The sequence below is a fragment of the Cryptomeria japonica genome, chromosome 4 (assembly GCF_030272615.1).
Source record: "Cryptomeria japonica chromosome 4, Sugi_1.0, whole genome shotgun sequence".
NCBI classification, from domain to species: Eukaryota; Viridiplantae; Streptophyta; class Pinopsida; order Cupressales; family Cupressaceae; genus Cryptomeria; species Cryptomeria japonica.
This window is the reverse complement of record NC_081408.1, coordinates 384,655,902-384,668,117: the sequence shown is the minus strand read 5'-3', so window position 1 is coordinate 384,668,117 and position 12,216 is coordinate 384,655,902.

The window sequence follows — 12,216 nt, the reverse complement described above, 5'->3', positions numbered from 1 at the left end:
TGATGACCCTTGGACTCTTTCTCATATCAACATCTAAGTAGGACCTCACGGTCTAAATCGTGCTTGTGCGACTACATTTGTTTGGTATCTTGATGGGCTTAATGTCTCAATCACGCTTGCGTGACATCAAGGAGTAACGCTTAACAGAAATCCTTACTAAACACCTTGTTTTTAGAGGCCAAAAACCCTTCTAGTTGCTTGAGAAGGACAAGTTCGGATACTTGGAAGAGATACTAAGTTCGCCATGGGGAGATTTCCATGGGGACTGATGCTTGGCTGCCCTGAGAAGTCAGTGTCGTGGAGGGGAGCCCGTGGGGTCAAGCATCTATGTATTCTCCTTGAATCCCATAACAAGTCTACCTCTCAAGTACCTAATGTCCTTGCCTACCATAAGAAATGTGGGAATGAGCATGATTGTCTTGAGTCTATGTTGAAATATCTTGTCTTCTTTGCTTGTCAAAAGTTGAATTGCATCTCATCTCAAAAACAAGGCACATTGATTCAAAACAAGGTTAAACATAAGAGCATTTCATCCAACAAACTTCAAAACACTTTCAAACATGGTTGTCAAACATTGTTCAAAATCTTGTCTCAAGAAGCATGTCACTTACATTTAGGTTCATCCTAGGTTGCATTTTGCAAAGTCATTTGTCAAGTACCAAGGTTAGGTTCCACCTAGGTCATACTCCTTTGCATATCAATAAGGGTCATCCTTTTGCATGTGTCCTCTTGCATTAGAGTAATACCATTGTCATACATTTGCACTTGCATACCCTAGGTCCCTTCATTAAGATTAGGTCATTATCATATCATATTAGGGTCACTTGCATAGTAATTGTCCCTTTGCATATAGTCTCAAAAACTAGGTTTTGTCATACTTGAGTAATGCAAATCTTTGATAAAACCCTAAGCCATTGTTAAGAAGTTTAGACCTTATCAAACTTTTGTCTTTTTGTCATCACTGTCATTTGGTCAAACCTAGCTTAGTATCCAAGCATATAGGGGAGAATTTGTCATTTGTCCTTTTGTCACTTGGTCCTTTTGTCCTTTGAGGTCTAGACATCATTTCAATTTCCTGAGGGTCTCTTTCTTAGATTTGCATTCCAAAGAGTTTGTCAAAATCTTCAAAAACAACCAAAAACATAGATTGCACTCTTGCCATAGATTGCATTTTCATCTATCTAGTTTGCATTTAGTTGCATATCATACATTATCCTTGAAAAATTCCAAAAATATTGCATTTGCATAGTGACATGTCTATTGGAACAAGGTTCCAAGCACCAATGATGCAACAAAGTTTGACATATCAACCGACAATGCAATCACAATTCTATCCAACCCAACAACAAGGCAATATCGATCAAACTTTTTATGATGAAACAAGTCTCCAAATACAAAAACTAGAGGAGAAACTAGCTCGAGAAAATGAGATTTTGGAACAAAGAGTGAAAAACATTGCGAAGAATAGATCACAAATGTCTAAAGTGTTTCGAAAATTTCCAGGTCGAAATCCAAATATTGAGCCAATTTATGTAAGGTCTCTTATCGAACAATTAGACATACCAGCTCTCCTCTCCCAAATAGAGATGATGAAACAATTTCAAGAAAAGAGACAACATCAATTTCAACATTACGTGCCTTCACAACAAGAACAAGAAGGTGTTTACTATCAATCAAATTTTCAACCATCACAACCAATTGCTCAACAATTTCAACATATACAACCAATACAACCAATGGTTCAATTTCAACAATATATCCAACCAATACAACCAATGGTTCAATTTCAACAATATATCCAACCAACTATACAATGTCCACAAATGGTTCAACCAATATTGGAATATCAACAAGTTCAATCAACATATCAATGTCAACAACTACAATCACAAATTCAAAAACAAAACTTGCAACATGCACCAAGACAAGTTTCAAACATGTCGGAACAATTGAACCAAGTCCAATATCAAAACATGACATCAAACCAAAAACAAGTTCAAAATACAAATACAACTATGTCAAAACCTCGAAAGAAAGGTGGCTTTATTGCAATGCTCTTAAGAAAATTACCAAGTGAGTTCTTTGAAGAAGATCAAGATAATACAATTATTTCTAGCAATGCCTCATCCCCTCACAAACAAATTGACTCTCCAGTGGCATCTATCCCTACACCTCTAGAAGTTTCACAAGAACCTTCCATATTGTCCTCATCAAATAATACACCCAAGGATGCAATTAGCCAAGAGCGATCCATAATTGATTTCCAAGAGAATCCAATTCATGATGCACATCATTGTCATGTTTCAGAAATACAAGACCCAATGCCACCATGCACTTTATTGCCATTACCTGTTTTAGAGGACCCCATTCGAAGTCCCTCTTCCTCATGTTCAAGCATTGATTCCTTGCCAGAATCCATCACAAATGTTCAAAGTGCATCTCCTTCATGCCAAAACATTGATTCATTGTCAGAATCCTCCATGCATATCCAAAGTCCAACCTCATGTCAAGAGGATAATTTAGAGCATGAAGAAATGTGTCTTGAAATAGATCAAGATCAAGATCCTGAAACCTTATCATCCCATCCAATTGTTGACCAAGATCCCATTTCCCCGGACACTCATGATGATTCCCCTATTCTTGTCCATCCTATCCAAAGTCTTGTTGACACTCCATTCCTCGAGCAAGATCAAGATATCCTAGTCCATCCAATCCCAAATGATCCCCTTCCATTTCATGAACAAAATGTCCTTTCAAATCCCATTGACAGTCCACTTCCTGAGAAAGATCAAGATATCCTTTCCATCCTTTATGATGATCCCATTGAAAGTCAAGAGCAAAGCACCTTTAAAGAGGATTCCAATGATCTTCCTCCTTGTCAAGATCAAATTATTCCTTTAAATCCTCCACAAGATCCTTTTGTTCCTCCATCTCCTTGTCTTAATGCTCCATATCCACTCCAAGATCGTATTTCTTTTGATGATCCCATTATTTCTCCCATTCCATATCTTGAAGAGCCTGTCATTGAACCATGTCCACTACACAATCCTAGTCCCCCTCATGATCCTAATCCCCCTCATGATTCTAACATGTCAGTGCAAGATGTTCATGAACCCTCGACATGCATAATGGGTTCTTCCACTTTGGTGCAATCCGATCCACTTCAAGATCTCATTATTTCTCTCATATCATATCCACCTCATAATGGACTCGCGTCTTCTTCCCAAAGAAAAGAGTATCCTACATGTCAAAATATTCATAAAGGAAAAGGAGCAGATCTCCATAAGCAAGAATCCCTCCATATCAAAGAAGATCTTAAGGGTCATGTCTACACAACTCACTCTCAAGACGTTGGTATCCCTCCATCAAAATCAAAACATACACCTTCCCCATCATCCCTTCCATCCATCTTAGGTCCTTATATCCCTTCGTCCTCTATGCAAGGTCAACAAAGGCACACATCCTTGAGTAAATTTCATCAATCCAAAAGAAGTCCATTTCATTCATATCCATCCATGCATTCCTTTCCCCCTCCAAGCAATTTGGATGCCAAGTATAAAAGTCATAAGTCTTAAAATCCACATGTATTCAAGGATCAACATGTCCAATATAATCGACATGTCAAAACAAAGAACAATATGATCTATAAAGAAAAATATATATCCAAAAGGCCACAAAGGCCCACTGAGAAAAATCAAGCAAAGTCAAAATATATATGGGTTCCTAAATCCCTTGTGCAAGCAATGCACTCCAAGGAATCACAAAAACATGAAAAATCAAAAACCATGTGGATCCCTAAGAAGCTCCTTGAAGCACAAAAAGAAACATCCAACTTGGCATCCAAAATTGCTATTCCTCCATCCAAACCTTCCAAATTTGTTCCTCCATCACCTCCATCCATTTTGGGCCCTTATGTCCCAAAATCCCTAGCTATTCCTTCATCAAAATCTCCATATCCAAAACCCACTTTTCCTCCATCAGTCCATCATCCCTCAAGGTGTGTGCCAACGTCGATCTTGCCTTCATTTCCATTCAATGAAGCCCAATTCTTCCAATATCCTATTCATTATCCAATGCATATTTTCCATCCTTCGATCCCTTTGATCCAATCCTTTGCATAAATCCTTGCCTTAGTTTCATGTCATTTTCCATGTCCTTATTCTACCAACGTCTTTGAGCATACTTTCAAAGGTCATGGTCTATTTATTTCAAGGCTACTATCCAAAAAAGAAAAAAAAGACACTTGAGTCCTTCTTCCATCCCCTATCATGTGTCCATCTTCTATTGAAAAAGTCAAAATACAAAAAAAAAATTACAAAAAAAAAATTGAAAAAAAAAAAAAAAAGATAAAAGAAAAAAAAAGTAAAGAAAAATAATTCGTCCACTAGTGAAAACCTAGCAAACAGGCGCCTTGGGCAAGTACCGTGATGAAAACCTGGCAAACAGGCGTCATGTGTAATTTATGAACTTCTTGCACACCACACTTGGGGGCAAATTTCCTCCTTCATATCCTATTGCCCTTCATTATCCTATCGAACCCCTGTCATTACCCTTCATATCCTATTGTCCATTTCCTCTTTCCACCTTTGATCATGACAAGGCTAAGGATCTTCATGAGCATCATGCATCTTGTTTGCAGCTTTCAGTCTATCATAGCTTTTGGTCATTTATCCATTTGCTTATTACAACCTTTCATCCATATTCCCTGGCTTATTGCAACTTTCTGCCACTATCCCTTAGCCAATCCCAACCTTTAGTCCATGTCCCTTATCCATTCTTGGTCTTGCTTATCCTATCCATATCTTATCACTATCCATACACTCTTTTTCATTCCTTGATCTTGATCTGACATAAGGACGTGAAATGCAAAACATATTTTAAAAAACCTCTTGACATATCCCTCATGTCACTGCTTTACATTGTCATATCCAGTCTCTTGTCCCATCATGCAATAGCCCTTGAAAATTGCATCCGTATTGTCTCCATGATAACAGGCCTTTGTCTTCCCTCTATCCACCATCATTTCAGCAAGCCTATTTATTCACCTATCATATTCCCTGCCTTGCTAGACACTGGGGGCAAAATCTTAAAAATCAAATAATGTTTGGAAAAAATTAACAAAAAAATTGAAAAATGTCCTGAAAAAATCTCAAAAAATTTTTGAAAAATGTCCTGAAAAAAAACAATCATAAAAATCGAATAATGTCCTAAGAAAGATCATAAAAATTGAAAAATGTCCTGAAAAAAGATCATAAAAATTGAAAAATGTCCTGAAAAAAGATCATAAAAATTGAAAAATGTCCTGAAAAAAGATCATACAAATTGTAAAATGTCCTGAAAAAAAGATCATAAAAATTGAAAAATGTCTTGAAAAAATCTCATAAAAATTCAAAAAAGTCCTGAAAAAATCTCATAAAAATTGAAAAATGTCCTGAAAAAAGATCATAAAAATTGAAAAATGTCCTGAAAAAAGATCATACAAATTGTAAAATGTCCTGAAAAAAATATCATAAAAATTGAAAAATGTCCTGAAAAAATGAACACAAAAAAATTTGTAAAAACTCGAAAAGCATTTTGCAATAAAGGATCTCTCTTTGTGCATAGACAGATCGCTGAGCATGCATCCAACGACACGCAATCCAACATTGTGCTTTAATGAAATCATGCATAAACAGGTGAACTTTTTCAATCAAACCAGATATTCAAACTGATCACAATTGTCATATCAATCGAACATCAACATCACTATCATTTGTCCTTGTCTCTACTATCATGGGTCTTATACAAGGTGTGGTATACTCGAAACCAGACTGTGTCCTGTCTTAGACGGGGTACCGCATTCCCTGAAACTAGACAGCATGATCGTCCTATCAGCACTTTCAACTTTTGACAATGAAGATCAAGATGTTTGTTTGATTTGTTGGAATTTGGGCATTTTATCTTTTTATTGATTTATCTTTGGCTTCGATCATGTTCCTATGTTGCTCGATGATGTCACTGAGTGATTTAGAGTGATCGGGATGGTTCATGGTCTCTTTTCTTTTCTTTTGTGATTGCTGTTTGTTTGCGATGTGTCTGTCGTTTGCAAAAAGGGTTGCATTTCAGCTCTGGCCTTCAATGCCATGATGCTACGCATCCATTTTGCTACATTAAAATAAAGGTTCTCACCTACAAAGTGCATTACTGAAAGCAAGTTTTCTTCATCTCTAACTGTCCTCTGTCTCATTTCTGCTTACTGACATTTCTTCCGTCAGTCTTGGCAGTCCGTTTGATCCTATCATTTTCTATCATTCTTATCGATCAATTGGCCTTTTTTCTGGCTGTTTACGGCCAATTCCTTGAGGGGGCATGCATATGTCATTGTCATTGTCTGGGGCATTTTCATTATTGTTCTTTGAAACAATGCTTAAAATCACATTGTCTCAAAGAGGAGCAAAATGTAGACACCTAAAAATGGTCAATGCTTGCGGGATCATACTTTAACATTTGCGCATTGCCTCATTTTAGGTTTTTGCGTCGCATTAACATTTCTCCTATGTCACGCACTTGGTCTTTATCATTTGCGAGCATCGAGTCATTCTTCTACATTCTTCAATCATCTCGCTCTCAAATTTGGTCTCGTCGATAGCAATCTTTAATCATGATTTTGGTCGATCTTGTCAATCTCTTATCAACTTGTCAATCTCGTCATTTTGCGATCGATTTGTCATCGATCCTTGTCCTCTTCAATCATGTCAATTGGCGCATATCAATTTGGTCTCTTTATCAATATTGGTCAATTTGTCAACAAATTTCAATTGTTTATCAATCAAATCATTTATCAATTCAAAATCATGATCGAATCGATATCAATTATCTTTCATCAAGACCTAATTGTCATCCTTGCATTGCTAATTCATCTTTTAGGGTTTCATGATTTAATCATTTAACCTTGCTTGTCATTTCTCCCTTTAGGATTAATAAATTAATTATTTATCCTAAGTCTTCTCATCACAATTAAATGTTCATTTAATTGGCTAATAATTCCTCTCTTTGTGAATTAATTAATAAATGAAAAATTATTAATTAATTCACTTAATTTACCAATTTTCATCAATTTCCTCTTTTTCTAATTTCTTAATTCCTAAATTCTTAATTCTCTAATTTCCTAATTTTCTAATTCTTAATTTCAATTTCCTCCTATTTCTCTCCTAAATTCATGGAAATGACATGTCAATTTGTCATAATTTGTCATAATTGACAATCAATCAATTTTTGACATAGAAGTTTGTCATAATTTGTCATAAATTATCAATCAACAAATTTTGCATAGAAAGTGCATAATTTGTCATAAATTTGTCATAATTGACATAATTGATTTGCAATTTCCATTTGAATTGAATCATGCTAATCTTATCATTTCTCCAATTTGTCTATAAATTGGATGAATTTCTTCAATCAAAGCCCCTGATTCTCAATCCCTAATCAGATTATCGAATTTCTAATCAATCACGCTTCGAGTACTTTTGAGCAATTTTCTTATCTACTTGCTTTCAATCATGTATGTGCACTTGTAGGTGAGATCCACAACCAAACTATTTGAAGAGGAAAGAAGAACAATGGAGCCGCATGAAGGAGCATTCAAATTTGCTATTGGTTTGCATATGTCTTTGCTTTTGAATGTTTTTATTTCATGTCTCTATTGAGTGCTGTTTAGGATAGATCGTTGCAATGAATGCTTTCGTGATTGAGCTATTATGTTTATCTTGTCTTGTGATGATTTCCTAATTTCCTAACGTACAGATCCATTCACTTTATGTCATATGAGCCTAATTAGGACTATCGTGGGATCTAAGCCTTCTTATTATATTGAAGCTAATGAATTAGTTTTAGAGATTAGATGTATATATTGAAGCAACATTTTTTATGCAACTTTAGAGATTAGTCTTCTTATTTATTGAAGCAACACCCATTTTGTAATATGCCTTTTGAGATACATTTGTGAAAGAAGATATCTGAGTGGGTCAACTTTAGAATGGGCTTTATCTTATCAATTAGCATGTAATTTTATAGCTTTGGAGAGCAAAAAATGATAGGCACGCATGCACATTCCATTTGTGTATAGTTAATATCATAACCCACTAATGTCCTCTTGATGTAATACATAAACAATTCATAACCCTCTACATCATGTTGTGTTAAAAGTGTCCCCAGGGTGATTAATATTTTAGAGATATAAAGTACTGCAATGGTTATGAAGATTTATCCAAAGAGCCCAGGAGTCAATCATGATAGAGCAACATGCTACAATGATGGGGACAGTGATGTAGCCCAAAGAGGACATAACCTCTATAGAAACCATGATCTCATGAGTAGCATTCAAAGCTTAATGGCAAAATGATAGTGATTATCAAACATAAAACAAGAGATCTCATGGTGAAGACAGATAGAGCAAGATGACTAGAGTCTAGTTGTCAAAAGCCAAACTCAAATTAGAATTTTGGAGTAGCTAAAGCACAAGAACAGTGACAAAATCTAGACAAAGATAAGGCAAGTGACTATCTTAAGGGCACTAAGCAATCCCATAATAGTTGCAGAGTAGCATGAATTTTAAATCTACAAGCAAGCATGTTACTGTCCTCACAAATATACCTATCATTGTTGATAAGAGCATTGAATGAGCATTAGCAGTGACATGATGATTATGATATCAAAGACATCTAGGGCAGTAAAGTAATTATCAGAAGTTGTATTAATGCAAAGGATACATACCAAGCTAAAGAAGTGAATACAACAACTAATGACAGTCAAAATATCAGATCAAAAAGGCATAGCCTCCTTTCAATAAGCAAGCATAGTGACAATGTGAATAAAAGGAGATTGTTGAAGTAGAGATGACAACCTTTTCTCCCTCAAAAGCCCAATGCAGTGTCAGTTATATGAGGGCCTTCAAAGTGTAGCCCTAAAAGTTATGAAAGTTATTGGGTCTATTAAGATGTAGCAACAAATGACAAGAAATGTAAGAGTGAGGCTTCATAATCATCTTGAAGCTTTCACGCCTTGCACAACATGGCAAATGTCATGATGAGTCTGTTACCTGTTGTATGAACCACACAAAGATGCTATCAAAAAATAACAGTCCCAGTATACATCACAGGTGATAGGAAGGTACAAAGATATAATAAAAGAAAGAAAGAGTTCATAGCTTCTAAAATGGCAAAGGATTTTCAAGCTAACATCATCATCAAGAAGATAAGTACTCCAAGAGATAATCCCATAATTTAAAGAGTATGAAAAGTGTCTATTTATAGTATCATTGTGTAGATTTTCAAATGAATGAGGATTGATTTGAGGCTAAAATACTCAAGATTTATAACTGTCATAGTCCAAAGAGCAATGTATACTAGACAAAGACAAGAGATCAAATCATAGTGAGCAGGTCATTCAAGGAGCATATCCACAAAGGTCTACTAGTCATGAAGAGCAGTAATGATCACTGTCATAAGTACAATTAAAACAGTGCCATGGAAACCCTTGCAAAGGCTTTGGGTTTGCATTCATAGATAGTCATAAGGCAATTTGACATGAGCAGTGATACCTGTAGTTTAAAGGATGGTTCCATTGTTTCATTGTTTTGTCCCATTGACATTTTTTCAAACATTTGATGTGCAAGTCTGATATGAGATTTTATGAGTTTTTGATTGATTGTTTATGATGGAGTTGTTAAATTTTGTGACCCAGATCAGTAATCAGATTTTTAGTATTTAATTGTTTGCTAACATTAAGTAAAGTAAATGACAGAATGAAAGTAAGTGCATAAGAGACAAACACAAATACCCTAGGAAAACCTCCAAGGAGGAAAAACCCAGCACTAAAGACCCACAGGTCAGATTTTGTATTCAATATTAATTGTACCAATACAATACTTAGCTGGACTCTTCAACATCTTATCAGATTTTCTCATTTTAACATATCAGATCTACCCTTCTAATTAAGCCAAGTCTGCACCAATTCTACTCTCTAACAGAAATTAGGAACACAAAATGTCTTTGACCTCCTTGGATAAGTTCGCCCAACTTTTCTTCTTAGTTTCGCATACTTAGTTGCAGAAGAATTTCACTTTCCTTGAGAGAATGGAATGATGATTGAGTTTGACAAATGATCCTTATTTATATGGGCATATAACCCCAAGTCGGCCTTGAATGAATATAAGAACTTAGGCACCAAGTTAAATTAGAGAGGTGATATTAATATGGGGCTGGTCCTATTTAGATGCACATTATCCTCTTTAGGTCCAGTCCTTCATGTGACCTTTAAGGGAAAGCCCCAGCCCGATAAGGGTTCAGATATTTCCCTTAGGCAATCTGAACCCTCTTTCCTAGTTACAAACAACACTCCCTCTTAACTAGGGAAGAAGAGAATACATAAACTGAACCTTTAGAGTTCCATCTAGCACACAAGCATAGAATTACATCTTCCACCTAGCACACGAGCAGAGGATGGTTCTAGCACAAAAACATAGAAAGTGTAATACACAAGTGGGTCTTTACATAATTACAATTTTCCATCTAGCACACAAGCATAGAGTGGATCTTTTCATTCTTGCACACAAGCAAAGAATGAACAACACGCTGCGGATAGAATCACTGAGATTGAAGCTCCCTCTCAACCAAGGTTTCATTTTCCATAATACCAAGTCTGTCTCTCAAGTATTCGAACTTCACTCTGGACAAGGGTTTGGTAAGAATATTTGCAACCTGTTCATCTGTGCTAATATACATTAGCTGAATGGTGCCTCTTTGCACCATATCCCGAATGAAGTGATAATGCGTTTCCACATGTTTGGACCAATCATGGAACACAGGGTTTACCGACATCTTTATACAGCTTTGATTATCACAATGAATAGTGGTAGGACCACTAGGTTGACCAAATAATCCAGCAAGAAGTTTGCGAAGCCACACTGCTTCTCTAGATGCAACAGATGTTGCAATGTACTCAGATTTTGCAGTGCTCAATGCTACCAAAGATTGCTTTCTACATGCCCAAGAGATTACTACAGAGCCCAAGTTGAAGCAGATACCCGAAGTACTTTTCCTGTCCTTGACACTTCCTGCCCAATTTGAATCTGAATAGCCTTCCAAGAAGATTGAGGTATTAAATGAATACTTTAGCCCATAACCAATAGTGCCACAAAGGTATCTCAGAATGTGCTTGGCAGCAACCAGGTGAACAAGTTTAGGCAAGCTCATGAACTGCCTGAGGGCATTCACAGCATAACAGATATCTGGTCTAGTATTGACTAGATACATCAAGGATCCAATCAACTGCCTGTACTCAGATGGATCTACAAAATCAGAGTTAGTTACAGAAACACTTAACTTCTTTAAGTTAGATTCCATAGGAGTAGACATAGTTTTACAGTCCATCATTCTAAATCTTTTCAAAATGTCAATAGTGTATTTTCCTTGACTTAGAAAAAATTCATTGGATTTTTTGCCATACTTCTAACCCTAGGAAGTAATGCATTAGACCTAAATCCTTCATTTCAAATTCTGAGGCTAATTCTTTCTTACATCTCATGATTAATTTATTTTCACCATTGAGAAATAAATCTTCCACATACAAAACCAGAATAAGCATATCATCATTATATATTTTCAAGTAAATGTTAGCATCAACATCATTCTTATGAAATCCTAAGCTTAGTAGGTACTTATCAATTCTTTCATACCAAGCATGAGGAGCCTATTTGAGCCCATATAAGGCTTTCTTCAACCTGCAAAGATGAGAATCTCTTTTATGGATTACATAACCTTCTGGTTGCTCAATATAGACTTCTTCCTCAATGACACCATTGAGGAAGCCTATCTTAACGTCCATTTGATGCAGTTCCTAACCTTTGGCTGCAACAATAGCTATTATAGATCTAATAGAAGTATATCTAGCAATAGGAGCAAATGTTTCCTCATAATCTATTCCTTCCTTTTGAGAAAAACCACAAGTTACAAACCTAGCTTTATATTTTTCAATACTACCATCAGCATTATGCTTAATTTTAAATAACCATTTAGAGGAAACAATAGACTTACCTTTGGGTCTGGGTACAATGTCCCAGACATCATTCTTTATGATAGACCCATACTCTTCATCCATGGCTAATTTCCAAGAATTATGAGACATAGCTTCTTCGACATCATGAGGTTCAGACTCAATGATGTTACACATTATAGAAAT